Source organism: Sciurus vulgaris (genome assembly GCF_902686455.1).
Source record: "Sciurus vulgaris genome assembly, chromosome: 2".
NCBI classification, from domain to species: Eukaryota; Metazoa; Chordata; class Mammalia; order Rodentia; family Sciuridae; genus Sciurus; species Sciurus vulgaris.
Window position 1 is genome coordinate 30,046,965 of NC_136462.1, and position 12,763 is coordinate 30,059,727.

Genomic DNA, 12,763 nt, shown 5'->3' on the forward strand with positions numbered 1-12,763 from the left:
AAGGCATCCGCTGCCTGACTCATCTTGATGTAACATCCAGATTGTTTCATTGTACAGAAGGGTCCTTTTGGACACTTGTCTAATGATGTTTTGATTAAAATGGAATAAAATATGGAAAGAAGCAACCTACTTATAGGAAGGAATTTTATATTTGTTGATAACTAGAGAGCATCAATTCTAATCCCTTTATTGAGAGCAAGATATTTGATCTGAGGGTGAGCGGAGCCTTAAAGGTTATGTCATTCAACTACCCTCCTGATCTGTGACCCCACTCTGGACATTTTGGCTGAGCCCTCCAGGCAAGGAGCCTCCCATCCCCACCAGTGTAAGACACCTCATATTATTGGAAAATTGTTCCTGCTCAGTGTCTCCCAATGTTTCTTTGCTCATGGACCTTAATTACAGCTCCTCAGCAATGATCTAATAAAAGTTGATTTTTTTTTCCACATAAGGGAGTTTATTAAGCAAACAGAGTGTCTCCCTGCAGGTTAAGAGAGGAAATGAGAGGAAAAGAAAGGGAAAGAGAAAGGGCACGCATAAGAGAGAGTGGAAAATGAGGAGGAGAAAGAAAGCAAGTCAGGCGGAGAGAAAAACAAGAGAGAAAAGATGGCAGTGAAGCTATCTTTAAGAATTCCGCTGGGCTAACAGGGGACCAATAATGGAGAAGGATACTTGCAAGCTGACTCATGAACCAATAGCTAGCTAGGATGTTCACAGACTGACAGTAGTTGGGAGGCAGGGAAAATGGCTGCACCGGAAAGGGTGGGGAAAGTTGATTTTTAAATAAACCTTTTTATTAGTTTTATTGACTTTTTGAAAATACTTGTTATAAAATCTTCCAGTGGTTTTCAGATCTGGGCCAGTTGTCAGTATTGTAACTTTCTAACAAATATCTCTTCAGTACCTAAGTATTAATGCTACTATTTTATGATTAGACAACTTTTTCCGTATGTAGCATAGACTATTCTATTACTATTCTATTACTATTCTATTAATATTTTCTTTCTGTATCTTCCTTGATTAGTGTTCGAAACCATTTAATTAGTATTTGAAAACTTATTCAATTTTTATTCAATTATTCAATTATTAACTGTACCTATCTTCTAAAGAAATGCAATAATTTGTTTTCTTCCAAATCTTTCCTAAATATATGTGACTTTTATTTGAAGTATTTAAATTCACTACCAAGTTGGATGACACATGCCTATAATCCCAGCAACTCAGGAGACTGAGGCTAGAGGATTACAAGTTCAAGGCCAGCCAGCAATTTAGCAAGATCCTATCAGAATAAAAAATAAAAAGGGCTCAGACATAGCTCAGTGGTAAAGTGCCCTAAGTTCAATCAGGACTTATATAAGTTGTAGTTTTTCTGACTTTGTTTTCCTTAATTAAAATATTGGCACTTATAGAAAATAGAAAACTTAAAGTAGTAGGGTAAATTTTAAGAGAAGTTGAAAATCAATATTATTTCTTTAATTTTTACTTTTTTCTTCTTTTCTTTTTCTGTTCTATGGGATTTGAACTCGGGACCTCACACATTCCAGGCAGATGCTCTACCACTGAGAACTATATTACAGCCCTTTTACTTTTTTTGATACTGAGGATTGAACCCAGGGGTGCTTTGACACTGAGCTAAGTTCTCCTTTTTATTTTTTATTTTGAGACAGGGTCTCACTAAGTTACTTAGGGCCTTGCTAAATTGCTGGGGCTGACTTTCAACTTGGGATCCTCTCACCTCAGCCTCCCTAGTCACTGGGATTACAGAGCCTTTTTCTTCTTTTTTAATTTTATTTTAAAACATGGTCTTACTTGTTGCCTAGACTAGCCTCATATTTGCAATCCTGCCTCAGCCTCCTGTGTATCTGACTTTACAGGTGTGTGCTTCCACACAGGGTACATACTTCATTTTTAAAACTGAATATCTGGTTGGGGATGTAGTTCAGTGTTAAAGCACTTACCTAGCATGCGTAAGACCCTGGGTTTAATTCCCAGCACTGGGAAAAAAAAAATCATTGGTGCCTGACCTGGTGGTACAACATATGTATAGTCCTAGCTACTCAGGAGGCTTGAGGTCAGATTGGGCAACATAAGACCCTTTCTCAAAAACAAAAGAAGGGTTTCAAAAGTTAGTATTACAATAATATGTAGTTTTTAACCTAGAAGTATATACGTTGATAGAAAGTGTAGTATGTATATGGATATTGTGTATATAAGGATATAGATACAATCATGCACTACATAACATTTAAGTCAACAACAGACCATATGTCCAACAGTATATACTATACAACCTAGATATGTAGTAGACATTACCATCTTGGTTCTTGGTTTGTGTGAGAACATTCTTTTGTTTGTACAGTATGATCTCTCTCTCTCTCTCTCTCTCTCTCTCTCTCTCTCTCTCTCTCTCTCTCTCTCTCTCTCTCTCTCTCCCTCCCCCTCTCCCCCAGGGATTGAGCTCAGGGGCACTCAACCACTGAGCCACATCCCCAGTCCTATTTTGTATTTTATTTAGACACAGGGTCTCACTGAGTTGCTTAGTGCCTCGCTTTTGCTGAGGCTGGATTTAAACTTGCAGTCCTTCTGCCTCAGCCTCCTAAGCTGCTCGGATTACAGACAGGTGTGTACCACTGTGCCTGGCACAATATGAACTCTCTTAATGACACACTTCTCAGAATGTATTCCCATCATTAATCAATGCATGAATGTACTGAAAAAAAAAAAAACTGCACACAAATATTATTCAAATACTGGTTTGTTGGTTTGTTTGTTTATTTGATTTTTTTGTTTGTTTTTTTGAGACAGGGTCTTTCTATGTTCCCTAGGCTGGCCTCAGACTCCTGGGCTCAAGAGATCTTCATGCCTCAGCCTCCCAAGTAGTTGGGACTACAGGTGCATGTCACCATGCCCAGCATTCAAATCCTGGTTGTAGCTTCTAGTCTCTAAGTTGGCTCTTAACAATCCTCACCTTCTAATACTCATGCATTTATGTGGTCCCATTGCACATTTCATCAAGGTTGGTCTGAGTGACCATTAGAATCTAAGGAAGTGATAGTGCATGACTCATAGGGCTAGCTCTTCTTGGATTGTCCACTCTGGAGGAAGCCAGCCACCATGTTGTGAAGACATTCAAGCAGCCCAATGGAGAGTTCGTGTGGGGAGTAACAGAGGCTTCCTGCCAACAGCCAGGACCAACTTGCTAACCACTGAGTGAGCCATCTTGGAGATGGGTACTCCAATCCCAATCAAGCCTTCAGACAACTGTAGCTACAGCCTACATCTTGACAACCATCTCACAAGAGACCCTGAGCCAGAACTACCAAATTAAGCCTCTCCCAAATTCCCATACCACAGAAACTGAGATAATAAATGCTTATCATTGTTTTAAGCTACTAAGTTTCGGGATTATTTGTTATATAGCAATAGATAACTAATGCATAGCATTCTAAAATATTTGTAGGAGAGAATTTGAACAATATAAGCAATATTTAAGATTTTTTGGTTTCTTTTTGTTTGGGGGGGCGGGGCGAGGGGCTCCTGAGATTGACCCAGGGGTGCTTTACCACTGAGCTACATCCCCAGTACTTTTTTTATTTTGAGCCTGGGTCTCACTAAGTTGCTGAGTCTAGCCTTGAACTTGAGATCCTCATGTCTCGGTCTTCTAAGTCTCTGGGATTACAGGCATGTGTCATGTGCCTGACCTTAGAACTTTATTTATTTTTTTAGTTTATCACAATTTTGATAATTTGAAGGTTAGTTAATTAATTTTGGTACTGGGGATTAAGTCCTGGTGTACTTAACCACTGAGCCACATCCCCAAATCTTTTTAATTTTTAAAAGTTTTTTTGTAGTTGTAGATAGACAGAATGTCTTTATTTTATTTATTTCCATGTGGTGCTAAGGATCGAACCCAGTGCCTTATGCATGCTAGGCGAGCGCTCCACTGCTGAGCTATGGCCCCAGCCCTCATTTTTTATTTTGAGACAGATTATTACTAAGTTACTAAGGCTGGCTTTGAACTCATGATCCTCCTGCCTTAGCCTCCCAAGTTGATGAGATTATAGGCATGTGCCACCATGCCCAGTGTGTTGATTTTAAAAATTCAATTTAGCTGTAGAACTATGAGGTTATAGAAAATAAAATTATAGTTTCCCCCAAAATTAATATGACTAGGTTAGGGATTTCTTTTTTTTATTAAATTTTTTTATTTTTTAAAATTTGTTCTAATTAGTTATACATGACAGTATGCATTTAAATACATATTATACACCATGGAGCACAACTTTTCCTTCCTCTGACTGAACATGGTGCAGAGTCACACTCGTAATGTAATACATGTAAGAGTAAATTTTTTTTTTTTTAGGAATTTCTTAATCAGTTGCATTCTCACTTAAAAATCTGTTGTTTACAAAGGTATAATTTCTTTTTATGACACTTGAAATTTATTCCTATTGTCAGTTCCTACTGGATACCACCTTGGGCATTGATTAAGGTGACTGGGTTACATTGATAAATAAAGATTTCTGCTCTTGAGGAGCTTATATTTTCTCAAGAATACAGACAGTAAGTAAACTTTCTGGCATGTTACAATATGATAAGTGATGTAGAATAAAGGAAAAGTAGATCAGAGTAAGGGAAATTGGGAAAATAGGAGGAGGTAGGGGACACAAGAGGGTGGGAAGTTATAATATTAAAGAGAGCCCTAAGAAAGCAGATAATAAATATTTAGAGCCAGACACAGTGGCACACACCTGTAATCCTAGAGATTTAGGAGGCTAAGGCAGGAGGATCCAAGTTTGAGGCCAGCTTCAGCAATTTAGTGAGGTCCTAAGCAACTTTTAGCAAAACCCTGTCTCAAAATAAGAAGGAAAAAAGGGCTGGTGATGTGGTTCAGTGATAAAGCACCTCTGGGTTCAATCCTCAAAAAAGGATAGGCCTCAATAAGAAAAGCAGCATCAGTTCCCGCCACTAAAAAAAAAAAAAAAAAAAAGCAAGTAAGACCATATTAGTATTAGTAAATTTCATGAAAGATGGTGGCTTGGAGCTAAATCAGTAGTGATGGAATTGGTCAAAAAAGGTATATTCTGTATTTATTCAGTAGGAAAATGAGCTTTTCAAAAGCTCTTGATCATGTTTAACAAAATCAAACTACTATAAGACTTTCACATCCTGCTGCAAGTCTAACTTTCTTATCCCTTAACTATTCTCTCTACCCCTATATCCATTTTTTCTGGATGGTCTAGTCATTATGACTGTGAGTCTGGAATTAAGCCGTCTGGATTTGATTTCTGGCTTTTCATTAACTACTGTGTGGTCTTAACCCTGTATGTGCTATCATCCTATACAGAATTGAAAACTTAGGACTTAATTAAGGGTTAATTAGATTCTCTATGCCCCAGTTTCTAATTTTAGAATGGGGATGTTAGTGATATCACCTCACTCTCAGAGGGGTATTGAGATTAAACAAGGTAATCCATGCAAAATACTTAGCATAAAGCTTGGCATGTCTGATTAAGGTCTCATAAATATTAGCTACTATTATTATCTCAGATTGTGTTCTTGTGGTCACAGTCTTTCCTCTGCATTAAATGTTAACCTTTCTTAATATACTCTCTTCCATTATAATATTTTACTTTCTGTTTTTGTTTCCCAAATCTATGCAATAACAGTTCTTAAAATGAAGTTTTAAAATAAAGCCAAATGATCCGTAATTTTCCTATTATCTATTTTCATCTTTTTATAATACTTTTGGTCTTTTTCCACATGTCTTTATGTAGTTACTTTTACTTATTATTCATATTTTACTCATTTTTCATCTCATGATGCCATTCCAAATCCTCTTGGTAGTTAGCCCTTCTATGCTTTGGACTCCTTTACTATTTTTAAACAAAGATGTGGTTATCTGTATATATGTCTGTCACCTTGTCAAACTCTGAGCATCTTAAATAAAAAGACCTGTTTTATTCACCTAGCATTTAGTGAGCATCAGCGAAGATTTGTAGGATTAGACAACCTAGTGATCCTAACAAGGTCACCACTGTACTCCTATGTAATTGCTACATTCATATTTGTGACTATTGCTGAAAGTCTTCAGTTGCTTCCTGTTACCTGCAGAGTAAAGTCTAGACTCCTTAGCTGGGTATTTGGTACACCCAACTATCTGACTTCAATTTCAACTTTATTTCCTACTACAGTTAGTTAAACTGAACTGGACTTGCTAGGGTGACCATTCCCTTTTCTATATTTATATCTTGATTCATACTGTTCCTTATTCCTGACCCCTCTCTGGTCTTAATTCATTTCTTTCCCTAGGACCCTCCTTAAATGCCACCTCTTTTACAAAGACTCCTTGATCATCCCAGCTCTAAGTAACCACCCCCATCTTTGAGGTCTCAGAGCATGCTAACTGCTACTTTTCATTTTCACTTTACGGAGGTCATTTATGGACATGTATTTTTTCCTACTTACTATGGTCTCTTAAAAGATAGTTCTGGGGCTGGGGAGATAGCTCACCTGGTAGAGTGCTTGCCTCGCAAGCACAAGGCCCTGAGTTTGATACCCAGTACCACAAAAAAAAAAAAAAAAAAAGATAGTTCTGTCATGCACAGTGACACACACACTTGCAATCCCAGCTACTCTGAAGGCTAAGGCAGGAGGATGGCAAGTCTAAGACCAGTGTGGGCAGTTTAGCAAGACCCTTTCTCAAAAAAGAAAGAGAGAGAGAGAAAGAGAAAGAAAGAAAGAAAGCAGGTCTAAGATGGTTCATCTTTGCATGCTATACTTGTAAGTAGTAGTAGGCAACTGAAATTTTCTGGAATGGCTAAATGAATTAATTAATATGTGAATAAACAGACTTCTTGCAATGGCACCCATACCTATGGACTGGTTTGGAGGAGCTGGGAGTGTGATACCTAGGTCATAGTGAGATGCTGGGAAAGGGAGAACTTCTTGTTCCAATGCCCCTGTGCATGTTCCATTTGGGGTACACTCACTGATGTCTAACATGTTCCAGACCCAGATGTGGGCTTTGGAATATAAAAGATATGCACCCCCACCTTAGACAGCCTTCAGATAGCAAGGTATTCTGGGGCTCTGGTCTTTTGTGTTGGTCCTGTAGGTCCCAAGATTTATCTCCAGCTGAGGTCCTACTCACTGCGCCGAACTCTGCCCGAGGGTTAACTTGTTAGACCCATGTAGTTTTGGTTGGCAGGGCTTTTGTACAGCGTAGTTTGGCTATATCCATTCCCATAGTTCAACTTCTGCTTAAAATTTTATTTCTAGTTACATTTTAAACTTACCTTTTGTTTAATTTTTAACTTTGATCAAATCAACTCTGCTGTGGAGCTCAGGTGAATTGGCACTGGGAGCTTTTACATTTCACTGTTTTACAACTTTTGGTGGACTTTTCTAGTCATTTATTCCATTTCATTATTTTCCACTGTTATAAAATGCTGTGTCATTTTATTCAAGTCAATCAACATTGATATTTGCTTAGGGAGGGAACAGAATGACATAGTCAGCAATCACATGTCACCATGGAACCGTTCAAGGAAAATCAGTTCACTCCTTTAGAAATCTCAGTGCCTCCAGAACTATCCTTCTTCGCATTGCCTTTTTTTTTTTTCAAAAAAAATTTTTTTACATGTTTACAGCCCTTTATTTTATTCATTTATTTATATGTGGTGCTGAGAATAGAACCCAGAGCCTCACACATGCTAGGCAAGCGCTCTACCATGAACCACAACCCCAGCCCACATTGCCTTATTTATTCTCTATTTTCCAGTCATATTTGAAGCTCTCAAAATTCCCACTGTGTCACTTCCCGGGGTAGTTCGTACCCCTAATTCAGGATTCTTCTCAGGCCTCTCATCCCTCAAGAAGCCTCCCATTCCCTTTCAACCCATCCTTCCCCTTCTAACCAGTTACTTGTCCATTATATCTTTTCCTGGGCACTGTGCTCGTTATTGTCAGAGAACGAATCCCAATGCATTATAACCATGGGTTTACTTGTCTGCTTTTTCTGGTAAGCCAAAGTCTCCCAAAGAGCCAAGCCTATCTGATTCCCCTTTGTATATCTAGTACCAGTGCAATTTCTGTTATATAATTAGATGCATATTAGTTAGCAGCTTTCTGAATTCCATCATGGGTGGAAACTGGCAAGACATGCTCTTAGCTTTCTACTCTGTAGCTAACATGAAACATGAAACAACACAGAATTCAGTTTTTGAGCAACTTCTGCCCTGGGAGCAATATTTCTATTAATTGGCATTCAACTGTCATAAAAGTAGATGAACCAGACAATCATGTACCCAGAGAAAAGGTGGAGCAGGGAGAAGTGAAAAGTAAAGATGGGAATGAGTTAGCAAAATTCCATGCAGTTAGTTGTAAACTAGTACAAAGGTGTTTGTGCCTTGTGAAGCTGGCTTGATTCAGAAGATCTCAAATAGGAACAAAGAGCAAAAGGCAGTCGATAGTGAAAGCAGGAAAGAGGGATTCACAGAAGGCAGACATAAGCAGGTGAGCACCTGAATGGGCCCCCGATGCTCTGGGATTGTGGTCTCTGAGACTTTATGGGGCATGAAGAAAGGGAAGCCAGAATACAGAACTCTGGGAAGGCTGAGTAGTGAGGAATAAGCGCTTACTTCAGGTATAAAGAAACTGAAAAGACCTTAGGAGGAGATAGAAATAGTGAGGGACAAACACTAGCTGGCACTAAAGTTTCAAAGAAAAGAATTGAAGAGGGGACTTTGTTGGGGATGAATAAAAGATAGTGAGCAAGAGGGGCTGGGGAGGTAGCTCACTTGGAACAGTGCTTGCCTTATAAGCACAAGGCTCTGGGTTCAATCCCCAGCACCACCAAAAAAAGTGAGCAAGAGATATTGAGAAGACCAGTTCTCAAGTTCAGTCCATATAGAGGAAGCTTAACTCTGCATTATTTTGAATAGTATATAAAATGAATAGTATATAAAATTTACTACATTTGGACAAATTATATCTTTATGTAATTGACACATTGGAGAAATAGCCCTTCCTTGGTAGCTTGGAATCACGATCTTCCAGAGGGTAGGTGATTAATCTTTTGGAAGGAAGTCTGCCCTTGTATCATTGTTAAATGTGTGAGATCCAGTGCCTGAGTTATTAGATCCCTGTTTATCCCTTCAGAATGTTTATTTAATACCTACCATGTGTTAACTCTGTCCCAGCCCCAGGAACACACCAGAAGCAAAACAAAAGTTTCTGTAGTTGGATAGCTCACGTGGGGGGATGGGAGTGGGGAAAAGGAGGACATATGAAAATAAAGTACTAAATTACACAGTGTATTAGAAGGTGAGAAGTGCTATGGAGAGAAACAGGGAAGGAAGATAGAAAATGTGTGTGTGACCTTGGACTGCAGTTTTAAAAAGGGAAGTCTCACTGAAAATCTGACAGTTGAACAAGGATTTTTAAAAAGTGAATGAGCAAACTGCAGACGGGTGGTATATAGTATAAGATGCCATTGTGTAAACTCAACATTGTAAGCCTTTCTAATACCATTTAAAAAATAGCTTATTTTAAAGAAAAGTGGGGTTGGCAGTGGTTAGAAGGCAGATGCTGAGGGCAGAAAGGGCATTTTACATGTTCATCCTTTGCTTTCCCTAAAATCTGTTTGGTTTTTCACCAAACACCTGGTATGACTCTGCAGTTTTCATCCCATGAAAACAGATACCTAGGATGCATTTTTTTCCCTTTAAAAATCTTCTGGAAGAAAAACAAATGTTTGCTTAGTGAAAATAGAAGCTGGAGAGGTTTTTCAGAGACCACAGTAATTTGAAAATATGAGTGACCTGTGAAGAAGCTGCGGTCACAGAGGAGAGCTGGTGCCCAGAGCACGGCTCACGCTGGTCCTGAGGGAAGAGGGAGCACATGCTGGACAGAGCAGGTGTCCCTGTTAATACTCAGAATCTAAAGAGCTGTTTCTGTTTCCAGCTATGTAGATCTGTGTGACCAGCCCATTTTCTGTAAAAGAAGAGTTCACCGAAGTGAGTGCTTTAAGAGTGAGTATGAATCTGGCCAGGAAGCTGTCCTTTCAGTGGTTGATTTCCTGGGATGAAGTTTCTTTTGTTAGGAATTTTGAAAGTGGAACAATTCTTGTGGTTCCTTTCCCTAGCAGTAGCTCTCATTCTTAACCACAGGATAGAAGTTCAGCCCTGAGTAGCATTCAAAGGAACAATTGTTTTTGTAGTACCTGAAAAAAACTCGTTTTAAATATTTTAAAATTCCAAATGCAGTTAACTTTCATCTACTTCATTTTGTGTTATATGTCACCTCTGGGGAAGGAGGCATTTTACTTAAGCCCTCGATGGTCACCAGACTGAGAATGAGTAAGAATGCTTCATCTATATTCTAAATGTACCAACTCTCCTGTTAGGATAAGTGGAAATAGGAACTTTGAAATCAGAACTTATTACTTAACCATTAACTATGGCCTGCCCAAGAAATCCAGACGGGAAATCTGGATCAGAACACCCATGACTCTTTTTTGAGAAAACACAATGGGGCCATTAGACAAGTTTTAACTGTTAGAGGATAGCAGTGGCATTTTTCATTAATACCAGGAGAAAATAGCAGCCTAATGAGGAGAGATAGTTGATAATGTCCAGAGCCGTTTTTGTTTGTCACAATTGGTGTGTTGGGGAGGGAGTGGGGGAGTAGCTGCTAGTAGCAAACAAGTGGGTAGAACCAGAGATGCTGGTAAATGACCTGCCGTACACGGACAGGGTAGTCCCCACAGCAAAGAGTTACCTAGCCCTGAAAGTCAGTAGTGCGGAGGTTGAGAAGCGCTGCCCTTGAGGAACTCTTTTCTTCTTCACATGTGAGGTCATCCAGCAAGCCAGCTACAGATCACCAAAACAGCACTTAATGTTTTTGTTTCTCACTTAACACCCCTCTAAGAAAAAAAAAAGGAAAGAAAGTTTAACTAAAGCCACCAGGTAGAATGGATCCCATTATTCCATTGATCATTACAAAGTGTTTTTTTTATCACAGGCTTCAAGGACATTAAAAACTCACTATAGTTGGGTGCAGTGGCACAAACCTGTAATCCCAGCAGCTTAGGAGGCTGAGGCAGGAGGATCGTGAGTTCAAAGCCAGCCTCAGCAAAAGCGACTCAGTGAGACCCAGTCTCTAATTAAATACAAACTAGGGCCAGGGATGTGGCTCAGTGACTGCCCCTGAATTCAATCCCTAGTACTGACCTGCCTCCCCCCAAAAAAAACTCACTATATTGGCTTTGGTGAAGAATGATGAAAGATAAGCCTCCTTTGTATTTTAAAAATTATTTTCCAATAATAATAACAAATCCTTTCTCACCTTCCACTTTGTACAACCTCAGTCCTGGAAAAATACTAGAAGATATTACATAATGTTTAAATAATGCATTGTAATTTAAAAACAAAAAAACAAGAGCCAGCTATGGTGGCACATGCCTGTAATCCCAGTTGCTTGGGAGACTGAGGTGGGAGGATTGTGATCAAGTCCTGCCACAGCAACCTAGTGAGGCTGTCTCAAAAAATTAAAAGGGATGGGGATATGGCTCTGTGGTACAGCATGCCTGTATTCAGTCCAGTATTGCAAAATGAATGAATGAATGAATGATTAATAAATAAATAAATGGACTACAGATATAACTCAGTGGGAGTACTTTCCTAATATATATGAGGTCCTGGGTTTGATTCCAAGTACCTCACATAATAAAACCTTTTTTTGTATTAAATATAATTTTAATGGTTTTTTATGTTTATATAAATGATTAGGTAAGATACAAAGCTAAACCAGTCATTGTCTCTTCCTAAGAAGAATATGTCTAACAGGGACAATCAGTTATGTTCTTGAACTAGAGAACAATAAGGGAAAACTGACAAAAGAATGGAATGCAATTACTTCAGGGAAGAAGGGGCATTTGAATTATTATTACATAGTTATACCTTTCACAGCAATGTGATTTCATTCCACCATTAACATTAATAGAAATTTTTAATATACCGTGCCCTCCCGCCCCCGTGCTGGGGTTTGGATCCAGGGCCTTGTGCATGCAACAAGCGCTTTACCAACTGAGCTGTATCCCAGCCCACAAATCAATAATTTTTATTCATTAATTTATTCACTTGGCAAAATTTATGGACCACCTACAGTATATTAGTCACTCATCTATGTGCTAGAAAAAAATCAAGAAACAAAAAATAGATAAATTCCCTATTCTCATCCTCAATCTGGAGAAAATTTTTTATTATTATTTTGCAAATACTTAAACTATAAAAATACTTTTGAATTTGATTAAAAAACATTTGTCACACCATTCACTTTTAAAACTAAAAAAAAAAAAAAACTTCATAAATGAAGGAATCAGATAATATGCTATGAAGTACAGTTTCCAAAAAGGTTTGAGAAACCTCACTTCCCCATCTCTAATAGAAAATTACCTGAAGAATACTCTCCAGGTGTCAACAGCATCCACAGATAGCTTAAAGGCTTTTTTGTTGTTATTGTTCTTTTTAGATACACATAATAGTAGAGTATATTTCGACATATACATATATGGAGTATAGCTTATTCAAATTAGGTTCTACATCTATAACATGCTAATTAGGATACACACATGTGGGAAAATCGAAATGAGATGATATATGTATATATGTTCCTATACTCTAATTACATGCATATATGTAATATATATATATAAACATGTATGTGCATGTAACATATATTATCTCATTTGATTTTTTAA

General features: G+C 38.3%; 1 protein-coding gene across 6 annotated transcripts in view; it reads left to right on the forward strand.

The window, feature by feature from the left end:
• Positions 1-12,763, forward strand: part of ENTPD5 (ectonucleoside triphosphate diphosphohydrolase 5 (inactive)) — a 41,010-nt gene that overhangs the window by 7,966 nt on the left and 20,281 nt on the right. For 3 of the 6 annotated variants that reach the window (XM_079129840.1, XM_079129838.1, XM_079129839.1), the window contains exon 2: positions 9,967-10,034. The gene's annotated coding sequence lies outside the window, so the exon portion shown is untranslated. Of the gene's footprint in view, positions 1-8,212; positions 8,518-9,966; positions 10,035-12,763 lie in introns of those variants that run through there. The other 3 variants (XM_079129841.1, XM_079129837.1, XM_079129842.1) reach the window with 3 other exon arrangements.